The sequence below is a fragment of the Schistocerca cancellata genome, chromosome 3 (assembly GCF_023864275.1).
Source record: "Schistocerca cancellata isolate TAMUIC-IGC-003103 chromosome 3, iqSchCanc2.1, whole genome shotgun sequence".
NCBI lineage: Eukaryota > Metazoa > Arthropoda > Insecta > Orthoptera > Acrididae > Schistocerca > Schistocerca cancellata.
Window position 1 is genome coordinate 491,737,362 of NC_064628.1, and position 13,375 is coordinate 491,750,736.

The following is a 13,375-nucleotide window of genomic DNA, read 5'->3' on the forward strand; positions in this document are numbered from 1 at the left end:
GAGCAGAGTTCTACCACATTAGCAGCAAATAGCCGGGATATAGTCTCTATTTACACTTTATTTACACTAACCTGTGATCAACCGAAAATCATCTCTTCTGCATTCCTGGAAACACAGAGTACCCAGTTCTGCATGACGTGGCTCATAAATTTCTGGGAATAGCAGTGTGGTGTGCGTACTGTAAGACCCTCAGTACACACACCATCAAATTATTTGACTTGTCGCTTTGACGAAGTAGGCGAGTGTCAGCAATATGTCTTGTGGTCTTATCGTGGCGTGTTTATCTTCTGCGATAGAAATGACACTTGCACGCTTAGAGTAGCAGATTGACGGTGACCAACTTTAAACAGAACCTGATTAATTTTCACACACATTTATTAAAATAATAACAAGCATAAAATTTCTTAACTTGGTTCTGGATGCTATTTACAATTGACAATCTGAAGTTCCTTTGGTCTTGGTACGTTAATCTTATTCTCACATATCTCTGATACTTGACAAAGTGTCTATACATTTCTCTTCATGGCTATGTACAGGAATATGATAATCTTATTAGGCGCAGACTGAAACTTTACTATAGACTAATGCAGCCTGGTACAGACAAATGCAGACTGATGCAGACTGACTAATCAGAGGTCTGTACACTCGTTATAATACCTCGCGCATTCAGGTATCACTGCGCGAGTGTGATCCGCAAGGAGGGAAGGTTCTACGTTAGCAGCAATCTCATTGGCTGCGTTACATATTAATACTCGGATCAGCGGGAGCAGAATTTGGTCCGTCTCTAAGACAGCGCCATCTCGTAGTGCGGAGACGGACGAGCGCTGCGCCTGCGCTGTTGTGCTTAGCGGGGCGCGCTCTAGTGGGAAAGTTGTGTACCCGCTGACTACGTAGAACTATGTACACAACAAGCAGTTTCAGCTGTTCCTTCTGAAAGACTGTTTTGTAAGGCAGGGGACACAGCAATGTATTGCCGTTCAGGATAACAGTGGAAATAGATTACATAAATTCGTGTTCCTCTGTTCCCTTCCCAAAAAATATTGGTGCTTGTAAGCATATTCACTACAGTATCAGTGTTAAAACATGATATTAATTAACTTTACTAATACATGGTAAATAAATGTATATTTCCGCTAAAATTAAAAAAATGGTAATTGTTTAATTCGCAAAACTGAACACTTATTATTAGTTACAAAAGGAGAAATAAAAATATGGTAGCATCGCATTTATTTTGTAGAAAAAATCTTTTAATCCAAAAAATAATTTGAGGGATTACTTCATAGACCTAAAAATAAAGACATTATGTAACAACAAATCGAATAACCGATTATCAAGATAATGTTAATTGGTATGTCGATTCATTTAAATAACGTAAAACGCCAGTTAATCGACTCTTACTCATAATCGCCCATCCCTAGCACAAATATTAAAAAAAGTTAATTCCATTTTTTGTTTCACTGAATAAATGTGGAGAAAACGAATACAAACATGTCAATTAGCTCCATTTAGCAGAATGTAATGCAGATGAACAAAAAAAAACTAAAAAGTAAATGCATTGAATTTAATGTCATAATGGTGAAAAAAAATCGCAATTAATTTGTTCCTAGTTAGCTGCCTTTTATAGGATCAGTCATTCAATCTGGAATTTGAGTAAAACAAATTTTTAGAGAATAAACCACTATAACATCCTTAAAATAAATTTCGGTGAGATCTTTTTTATACACGAACTGCGTTCTTGTCTTTCTGGCACAGTCACCAACTAGCGAAGGAAACAGAGAAACTCGAAGAATAGCTTCCAGATTCAACTAAGACTTAATTGGCACCTGAGCAGCACGGAAATGCGTAGAGCTTCCAGCGAAAGATTCTATGAGAAAGCCACTGAAAGTACGCTTAATTAAATTTCAGATAACGACGTTACGTAATTTATAACGACGAGGAAACTTATGTTGTTTGACTAACTGCAGAATGAAAGCTGTCGGAACCAAGATTTACCAACTCCACTGGATCGGAGAAGGAAACATACAAAAAAGTGTTGCGAATCTGTGTTGGGACAGATATTTTACATACATTTGGGAAATTTTGTTAAATTCTTCTGGCTAAATATTCTGTTAAGATATTTCCTTAGCGGGGTACAGCTGTCATATATAAAGTTTCGAAAGAAATTTCCACAATTCGACTGGTAATTACTATTCATTTATTTACACGATCAAGCTGAAATGTGACAACATGATCGACCTGCCTAAACAACATGTCATCGTCAGAATAACATGTTTCTAGTCTTATAAACCAGTCGTTGTGTTACACGATTTGAACACATATCAAATATACATAATACGGCTGACATTGTGCACAGTGAATAAACAGCAACAAACCGTATAGTGTATCTGACATCCTATACATTGCTGGAAATTTAGTAGTTTATCTTAGCAGTTAAGTCTTTGGAATGACTTACACATCTGGATGTAAAACTATTAAGTGATGACGTATTTTTTATTACGCCCAGCAAAAATGTAAATAAATACACCTATGAAATAACATAAATATACAACTCACTTAAGATAAGAACTTAAATAAAAGTGTCTTTTCTGAAAAGAGTAAATATTTAGTTATGTAATCTCACTGACACAACCAGTAAATAATCCTCATCACACTACAGATTAATGTAATGTATATATATAAATGTAATACATTTTCTGATGGTTCAAAATGGCTCTGAGCACTATGGGACTTAATTTCTGAGGTCATCAGTCCCCTAGAACTTAGAACTACTTAAACCTAACTAACTTAAGGACATTACACACATCCATGCCCGAGGCAGGATTCGAAACAACGACCGTAGCGGTCGCGCGGTTCCAGACTGTAGCACCTAGAACCTCTCGGCCACCACGGCAGGCTTTTCTGATGCAGCATGCTGTCGAAACACGTTGTGCTAATAAACTGAAAGTAAAACGTGACTGAAGCAGCAGGAATTTATTCATAAATTCAGAGTACACTCGGAGATTTCAAAAATTTCCGTATAACGTGAATAAATAGAAGTAAATAATAATTATCGATGTCGGAAACTGTTTTCATATGACGTATTTTGTCGTAAGACTGCGGTGCTTGCCCGAACCAAAGAAATCGTCGATTTCTCCACCCACCTTCGCCAGACAGCTGCAACAGATTGCTGCCATTTAACAACCTCAACTTGGGGCACCGAAGTGGGTACAAATATTTTCTTGTAATGCCTCTTTAATCTGCTATGCTCAGAAGGAATATGGGGCTTGCCATATGAAATAGAAAGATCGAACAGCTGGAGCTTTCCATATCGTTAAAAAAATGGCTCTAAGCACTATGGGACTTAACATCTGAGGTCATCAGTCCCCTAGAACTTAGAGCTACTTAAACCTAACTAACCTAAGGACATCACACACATCCATGCCCGAGGCAGGATTCGAACCTGCGACCGTAGTAGCAGCGCGGTTCCGGACTGTAGCGCCTAGAACCGGTCGGCCACAGCGGATGGTCTGGGCAATGTTTCCATGTCATTCCCTGGGTTATCTCGTCATTGTGGAAGGCACACTTGATCAACAGAAGTCTGCATCTATTCATGGAGACCATGTCCACCCCTACACGCAATTTTCTCTGCACGGCACAATGTTCACTCCTTGCGTCCTCAAACGAGAAACCTAGCGCAGCTGGCCACAGCACTGGAGTTGGCACGGCTCCACGTCTCTGTTGGTAGCTTCCAGAACCTCACTGATCCACTTCATGTACGTCTCGCAGTGTTCCTCGCTGCAGAAGTGGTTATTCAAGCTGTTAACAGGTGTTCACATTAATGTGAGTGGACTGTGTATTTGGTGGTAATACCAAGAATCGTATTATAATGTTCAAAGTCGTCAAGTCAGTATTATGGAAGACGACTGAAAGATTTAGACCTCTTGGAAGGATTCCGGGCGAGTGATATGCGTCTGTAAAGGCAACGGCAAACAAGACGCTAGTGCGACCGGTTCTAGACTACTGTTCCAGTTTTCGGAGTCATTATCAAGCTGGCATGACAGTACACATCGAAGGAATCCAGAGGCAGGTTGTTTAGTATAAGTTGGACCATACGACAATGTAATATAGGTGATCAGTACAGCTGAATGGTAGTTTTTAGTTTCTGACGAAAACCTGTCGGATAAATTTGGATTGTATTCGAGGAGGACTGCGAGTAATCCTGCTGCCTCCATCGTGTGTTTCGAACAGTGAGCATCAGGAAATGTCAAGAATGTGGCGAGTAAACTGATTAATCCAATGTCAGTAACACTGACATGTCTTAAATTCCCTGTATAAATCATTGTGTCCACTATTTCTTTAATCTTCGGACTAGCCATCAATTTCAGTTCCTGTTCTTAATTTGTTTTTTTTTTTCATTTTTCCAGCACACCTTCATCTTCTCGCCATATTGTACAATGTCATTCTTAAAAAGATTTTTATTCTTATTTCCGATTCTTAGATTTTACTTCTTTCAGATACTTCAATCACGTCTGTAATCCCTGCTTTTGTTCATTTCTTTTTCCTTTAATACAGGAATATCTGTTTCGTTAACCTGTTATCATTTATTCGGCAGAGGTATCCAAAAGGATATCAGATGATGCTGTCATTTACCGTCTAGCAAAGTCGTCAGAAGATCTAAACGATTTGCAAAATGATTTAGTCAGGATACTTGTTTGGTGCGAAATGTGGAAATTGACTCTAAATAATGAAAAGTTGGAGGTTATCCACATGAGTACTAAAAGGAATCCGTTAAAATTCGGTTACATGATAAATCACACCAATTTAAAGGCTGCCATTTTAGCTAAATACCTACGAATTACAATTACGAATAACTTAACTTAGAAAATCAGTTTGATAACATCGTGAGAAGGCAAGCCATAGATTGTGTTCTATTGGCAGAACACTTAGAAGATGTAACAAGTCTACTAAAGAGACTGCCTAAACTAAGCTCTTCCGTCCTTTGTTAGAGTACTACTGTGCAGTACAAGATCCTTACCACACTACGTTGGCAAAGGACATCGAAAAATTTTAAAGAAAGGCAGTTCGTTTTGTACTATCGCGAAATAGAGACAGTGTCAGGGCTATGTTAGGTGAGTTATGATGGCTATCATTAAACAAAAGCGCTTTTCATTGAGGCGAAATCTTTTCTTGAAATTTTGTCTAGATGTGGCGAATTAACCTTCACTTTATCATTACTCTGAAATTTTCTGTGTATTTGGAAGGTCTATTACTTCTCATTTTACAGCTATCTGCATTTTTCCATTATTATTATTCTTTCCTGTCTCAGACGTTATGTCTGCTTAAAAATGGAAAGTGATGCGGACGTTGATCAAGCGTGATTTCCTTTTAACTTTACGGTATATGTTACATTGCATTTAGGAACTTTCGGGTAATTGAACATGTATCAATAATTACAGATTTCTGTAGTTGTATATATACGTTTGGGTGTAGCCGTATTGCGTTGATGTACTGGTGGATATCTGGAGTTGATAGTATAATTAGTATAATGTCAACTTTATCCTGATGCCACATGTCTTTGACTTCCTCAGCCAGTTGGATGTATTTTTCAAAAAAAAAAAAATGGCTCTGAGCACTATGGGACTTAACTTCTAAGGTCATCAGTCCCCTAGAACTTAGAACTACTTAAACCTAACTAACCTAAGGACATCACACACATCCATGCCCGAGGCAGGATTCGAACCTGCGACCGTAGCGGTCACGCGGTTCCAGACTGAAGCGCCTAGAACCGCACGGCCACATCGGCCGGCTGTATTTTTCAATTTTTTCTCCTGTTTTCTTCTGTATATTTGTTGTATTGGGTATGGATATTTCGATTAGTTGTGTTAATTTCTTCTGTTTATTGGTGAGTATGATGTCAGGTTTGTTATGTGGTGATGTTTTATTTGTTATAATGGTTGTGTTCCAGTATAATTTGTATTCATCATTCTCCAGTACATTTTGTGGTGCTTACTTGTATGTGGGAACCTGTTGTTTTATTAGTTTATTTTGTATGGCAAGTTGTTGATGTATTATTTTTGCTAAATTGTCATGTCTTCCGGGGTATTCTGTATTTGCTAGTGTTGTACATCCGCTTGTGATGTTATCTACTGCTTCTATTTGTTGTTTTCAAAGTCTGTATTTATCTGTTGTGGTATTGGGATCTTTTAATAATATGCTTGCTGTAATACCTGGTGTTTATTGTTTGATCCTGTATTGCAATCATGAATCCTTCGGTTCAAAAATGATTCAAATGGCTCTGAGCACTATGGGACTTAACTACTGAGGTCATCAGTCCCCTAGAACTGAGAACTACTTAAACCTAACTAACCTAAGGACATCACACACATTCATGCCCGAGGCAGGATTCGAACCTGCGACCGTAGCGGTCACGCGGTTCCAAACTGACGCGCTTAGAACCGCACGGCCACACCGACCGGCAATCCTTCCGTCTCACTGTATATATTGCCTTTTCTTAGCCATGTGTTGGATGCGTCTTGATCGATGTGTGGCTGTGTTAGATGATACGGGTGCTTGCCATGTAGTGTTTTCTTTTTCCAATGTACTTTCTTTGTATCTGATGATGTTATGTGATCTAAAGGGTTGTAGAAGTGATTATGAAATTCCAATGGTGTAGCCGATGTATTTATATGAGTGATTGCTTTGTGTATTTTGCTAGTTTCTGCTCGTTCTATAAAGAATTTTCTTAAATTGTCCACCTGTCCATAATGTAGGTTTTTTATGTCGATAAATCCCCTTCCTCCTTCCTTTCTGCTTAATGTGAATCTTTCTGTTGCTGAATGAATTTGATGTATTCTATGTTTGTGGCACTGTGATCGTGTAAGTGTATTGAGTGCTTCTAGGTCTGTGTCACTCCATTTCACTACTCCAAATGAGTAGGTCAATACTGGTATAGCATAAGTATTTATAGCTTTTGTCTTGTTTCTTGCGGTCAATTCTGCTTTCAGTATTTTTGTTAGTCTTTGTCTATATTTTTCTTTTCATTCTTCTTCTTGTTCCTTCTGTACCGCTCAGTCTGGAGGAAAGTTTCGTGAGGATGATTGTGAGAGTCGAAGGGTGAGAAATAATAAAAGATCCACCAACCTATCCAGAAAGTGCACTGTAGCGTTAAATAAATTACTAGACCATAATATAGAGATTCACTAATGTAAAGCCATGCCCACTGGGCGGAATTTCTCATATGTTATTGTTGTAGGTTATAGAATTTGTGTGTTTAGGTTAGGGAATTTATCGGAATAAATCAGATAGTGAAAAGAAAGAGATTGGTAGACTATTCCTTCAAATTGTATGTTGTCATAATGTCCCGAATTTATAATGTGTGCGCCATTCATATTCAGTGGGATGGCCACGTGTTAATAAAAGCCGTCAAATAAAAGACAAAAAGAAAATGTGGTACTGCCAGTGCGTAGTGTACAGTCAGAGTTCTGTAAATCACTGATAGTCAGATATGCGTTTCCGTTGCGTAGTAATCATATAGGAGGATAACTTGTAACTTAAGTGAGAGTACTAGAGCTAATATTACTCGATAACTAAGAATGAATCCACTCGCTTGGCAGACCACTCATCTTGCAGGCTTGACTGCTTGATGCCACAGTATGAGCAATGCATGTGGGGTGCCTCTCAATATACATACAGTGGTGTTGATGAAGTATGTCTCATCACAAGGGATGTAATCTTGCCAGCTGAAATAATGCTATAAACGAGTAAATAAATGACGCGTGTAAGACATACAGGCAGTTATTGTCCCATTACCCAATACACGAATCGAATGGACGTAAAATTGATGATATTAGAACTAAGTGGCTTCGGTCACGCGCTGTATATCGGCTTTCGAAGTATACAGTATAGTCCAACACCGTCCGTTTAAAATTTTCCGAAACATTTTATTCCTGGTGGCAGCACAATAACTACTGTGGCAACTTGAACTAACAGCTATAAACAAAAGACGTTCATTCAACCAGTCAGTTATAAGCAGGCGGTTTTAATTGGGCACGTTACAAACAAATGAAATGAAGTAGTGAACAGGTCAACATTGTTGTGTCGCAATTCACAGTGGAGTAACGAACTGATAATGTGAATGAAGTTTACAAAACAGTCTCCAGAAAGTTTGGAAGACGAGAAAACTGTCTACAATGCTTGTCCCGCACACAGCAGAACAGAAACAACGGTGCATGGACGCCTGTTGCGATTTGATTGAAGCGAAAAATGCATACAGTACATTTATGGAAAAATCACCATAGGTAACGGAATACGTCGAAATGCAGAATGTATCTTTGATGCTTTATCAAGGCCGAAGGAAGCGCGAATGTCAGCGCTAGTTGAACGATATCGCAAAGCAGGACTTTTCTGATTTTCATCACCTTTATCCACAGTGAAAGAGATCAGATGTGAGAATATGGCGTGTAAGGGAGTATTTTATTAGGTTACACGATGCAGAAAATCTTCAGGTTTTACTTGCATCGTTTTTGTTTCATTTCCATTTCCTTCGAGCGAAATGATAGATGGAAGAGTGTATTTTTGCTCTGAAAACATTATTGGCTGGAAATATGATTCTAGTTTTCCGTATCTCTAGAAAGGCACACGAAATTTAGTACCCGCCCTATTAGTTCCACCATACAGATTTTCTCCTGCCATCATTTAAACATTAAACTCGCACGTGTACTCTTCGGAACTAAATTTTGTCTATTTTATTCACACGGTTTACATATCTGACCTATCTACTATCTTTGTTCTCTTTGGTTTCCTTTAGCATTTTCTCAACTTCATAGTTTTCTTTATCCAGTTTTTAGCTCTTAAAGTACGCCCACAGTAGTTTAAATTCATCTATAATTTTGTATCGCTTAAAGAAAATACAATTATTTGTTTGAATTTTTGTTTTTTTATTTTTATGATCGCCGTTATGATGTAGCTTCTCATCGCTATTCATAACTAACATACCATATTTCGCGAATTTTCACTTACATCTAACGTCGGTTCTAACGGTAATTACGGTCACCCTCGTTGGCTGTAGGTTACAAATCAGATGTTAATTCGAGTATCAGATACTCAATCAATAAGTTTCAAAATTCCTGTTTGTTAGAAAAAGTATGGAGTAGTATAGCGTGTACTGAAAACAGTTGCAGTGAAACACGCACACAGAACAGAACGAAACTGCGACGTACTGTACCGTATTGTTCGTCACCAATACTGTCCAGATTTGCATCCACACGAGCTCTCGTACCTTTCAGTAACTCACAAAGGAAGCCGATCAGTGCACATACTGTCGCTTTGTCGATGGCGTTGGGCTATTTCCCCGCTCAGGCGCTGGTGTTTGTTAGTTTGTGGCCGATTCTACACTGTCCAGTCACATTAACGTGACCACCGCCTACGTTCAACGACGGCAACGTGGAACTACCACCCACAGATGGTGCTGGGGAAGAGGGTGGGGGGGGGATGGGGGGGAGCATGAGGGAAAAAAACTAAGTTGTTGTCGTAATGGCCATCGGAGCGATTTATCTGATGTCCAAAAGGGCATGATCATTGGCCTTCGGTTTTTGCTCGGCACGACGGCATCTAGAAGCAGAACAATGCAACTTGTCGCACAACTCGCAGTGTACGTGCATGGTTCGAATAGCACCAAGATGAGTTCACCGAACTCCCCTGGTCACCAAACTTACCACATTGAAATCAATCGAGAATCTGTGAGACAACCTCGATCAGGCTGTTCGGGCTATCGATCATCATCCTAGCGCAGCTGACCACGGCACTACAGTCGTGAAGGTGACACAGCCCTGACCGTACCTCCAAGAAACTCATTGACTCTTTCTGCACGTCTCGCAGCGGTCACGCTGAGAAAACTGGCTTTTGACAAGTGGTCATATTTATGTGATCTGACAGTGTATGTGGTATCGCTCGTTCCCTCAACGCTGTCAGGATTTATACTTATGAATGTATGATACGACACGGAACATCAGTGACTGTAGTATCGCTAAAGTGAACTAAGGCACTCGCATTTTCCTCTCTTCTGTAATACGGTAACGAGATGAAAGGATGTGTTGTAGCAGTTTCTGTGTTTATCAATATTTCTTAAAGTGTAGGAACTGATTTGTATCATCGTATTTTTTTTTATCTGCCATGTTTCACGGAATGAGACTGTGGCTGAGGAATTTCAGATATCTGTTGTAAACCCCAGAAATATGGCACAGCTAGAAACTGTTCGAGGATTCACATCAGGCGACTGTTGCGCAGTAGGGACAGTGTTTGATTGTTAAGAAACCTATTGACCGTTATTCATTATCAGTTGGTATTTAACCTTTGAGATGGATAATAAGCTATGGTGTTGCCTTTGTGATGCTGTATCTGAAATTATATTACAAACTGCTGAACCTTCAGTTTTAATTTCCTTCACTAGCAGCGAAAATTATATTTACGGACTCAAGAACAGAGTGTACAAGTTTTGAGTTTGATAGAAGTAGTGAGTTATTTGTAAATTATATACAGAACTTTTTAATTATCAGACATGAAGACGCCAGCAGAAATAGCAGGAACCATCATCGTGGTCACTCCCAGTACTTTTGCCGTTAGGAACCTTTTTCTCTTTGAGAATGCACGTGGCTTTGCTGCATTCAGTTGCATATCTGAGAAGGCATCACTTCGTTACCTGGTAACAGTGCGAGAGTTGCCGCCATTTTATTTTAAGTAAGCTGGCCGAAGTGCGCGCAGAATAATGTGAATGTGGCCGATAGATGTGCAATCGGCAGGGCATGCGTGGGGAGAGTGGTGGTGGTGGAGATTGTGGGCAGACGCTGTAGAGGAAATGCTGAGTGCGGGGGGGGGGGGGGGGGGGAAGTTCGTTCTTAACCGAAGCCGTCTCCCACAATTTTTGTAAGTATTAAGAGGAGCACGTCCACAACAACACTTGCACAGTGACCTTTCAGAAATATCTAGTCATCTCTGCTTTGGTTAGTATCTAGATACAGTTGCGCTCAAAATGCAACAAATACTGCGATTTATTTTCGCTTAGCTTGTTAGTCATTTGCAACTTCCTGAGAAGGAAATGGGTGGTGACTTTAAGGTAAAACATGCGTTCCTCTTATTGCCAAGTTAAAATATTCTATTTATGCCAAGAGTTAACACAACGTCGTCTCATTAACGTGTTGTGCATATATAGCTGCAAGAGAATTCTGAAACTGTGGTTCACTAAGTTTTTTAAGTGTGGAACTGGCGAAAAGTTAGGTCAATTGTTTACAAAAAGCACATCCTCAGCACAAAAATAAACGTCTAATGTCTTCACTTATGGTGTTCCAAAACCCACAGCATTTTTCCTTTAACCATGGCCCTTAAAAATTAAATTCTTTCATAGAAAAAGTCTGTAGTTAGTGGGGTACCACGGCAGATAATGAAGTTTTGCATAATAATCATACGGCAGAATATTCTCCTCTTACCTTGTAATAATTTGCCAAAAAAAAAAAATATGATCCTGTGGCATTGTTGGTCGGGAGGCCTCATCCGAGGAACTTCGGCCGCTGGGTGCAAGTCTTATTTCGGGTGACGCCACATTGGGCGACTCGAGCGTCAGTGATGAAATGATGATAAGGACAAAACAGAATGCTGTCCACTAGCGGACAGAGTCTCCAACCCGACCGGGAATCAAACCTGGTCTTGCCTAGGCGAGCACGTTACCAAGCAGCTAAACAGGCGGACATAATTTGCCAAAATCTCATGTCGAAATCTCCTTTTGTCACTTAAGTTTAATATCTCTTAAGTTTAATATCTCTTGCGCTAGCCTAAGATTTCTACTTGGCTTTGTTTCTCTGCTCTCCTCACTATTTCATCTCTCAAATATACTCATTCGTCTTCTTTTATGTTGCGTACCTCTGTTTCACTCAGTCATTCTCTAAGTCTCTCTTTTGCAGTTTAAATTCTGGTTCCGAAATCTGTCTTACTACATGTGCTTCAAAACTTAAGGACAAAAGTAACTTACGCAATATGTATCACTGTCAAATAACATAGCTCAATGAAACGTGGACCATACGTAGAAAGAAGGTAACTGAAAGAAATATAGACTCAGATCACAATATAGTAGTGATGAGAGTAGGCTGAAGTCTAAGACATTAGTCAGAAAGAAGCAATACGCAAAGTAGTGGGGTACTGAAGTACTAAGGAATCACGAGATACGGTTGAAGTTCTCCAAGTCTATAGATACCAGCAGTAAGGAATAGCTCAGTACACGATAAAGTTGAAGAGGAATGGACATCTCTAAGAAGGGCCATCACAGAATTTGGGAAGGAAAACATAGGTACAAAGAAGGTAACTGCAAAGAAACCATGGGTAACAGAGGAAATACTTGAACCGATCGATGAAAGGAGAAAGTGCAAAAATGTTCCGGGAAACTCAGGAATACAGAAATACAAGTCGAAGAGGAATGAAATAAACAGTAAGTGCAGGGAAGCTAAGACGAAATGGCTGCACGAAAAATGTGAAGACATCGAAAAAGAAATTATTGTCGGAAGGACACACTGGTCATACAGGAAAGTCAAAACAACCTTCAGTGACATTAAAGGCATAGGTGATAACATTAAGAGTGCAATGGGAATTCCACTGTTAAATGAAAAGGAGAGAGCAGATAGGCGGAAAGAATAAACTGAAAGCCTGTATGAGTGGAAAGATTTGTCTGATGTGATAGAAGAAGAAACAGGAGTCGATTTAGGAGAGATAGGGGATCCAGTATTAGAATCAGAAATTAAAATAGCTTTGGAGGACTTAAGATCAAATAAGGCAGGAGGGATAGATAACATTTCATCAGAACTTCTAAGATTATTGGGGGAAGTGGCACAAAACGACTATTCACGTTGGTGCGTAGAATGTATGAGTCTGGCGAAATACCATCTGACTATCAGAAAAGCATCATCCACACAATTCCGAAGACGGCAAGAGCTGAAAAGTGCGAGAATTATCGCACAATCAGCTTAACTGCTCGTGTATCCAAGTTGCTGACAAGTATAATATACAGAAGAATGGTAAAGAAAATTGAGGATGCGCTAGATGACGATCAGTTTTGCTTTAGGAAAGATAAAGGTATGAGAGAGGCAATTCTGACAGTGCGGTTAAGAACTGAAGCAAGACTCAAGAAAACTCAAGACACGTTCATAGGATTTTTCGACCTGGAAAAAGTGTTCGACAATGTAAAATGGTGCAAGATGTTCGAAATTCTGAAAAATGTAGGCGTAAGCTATAGAGACAGGCCATATACAATATGTACAACAGCCAAGAGTGGACGACCAGGAACGAAGTTCTCCTATTAAAAAGGGTGTAAGACAAGGATGTAGCCTTTCGGCCCTACTGTTCAATCTGTACATCG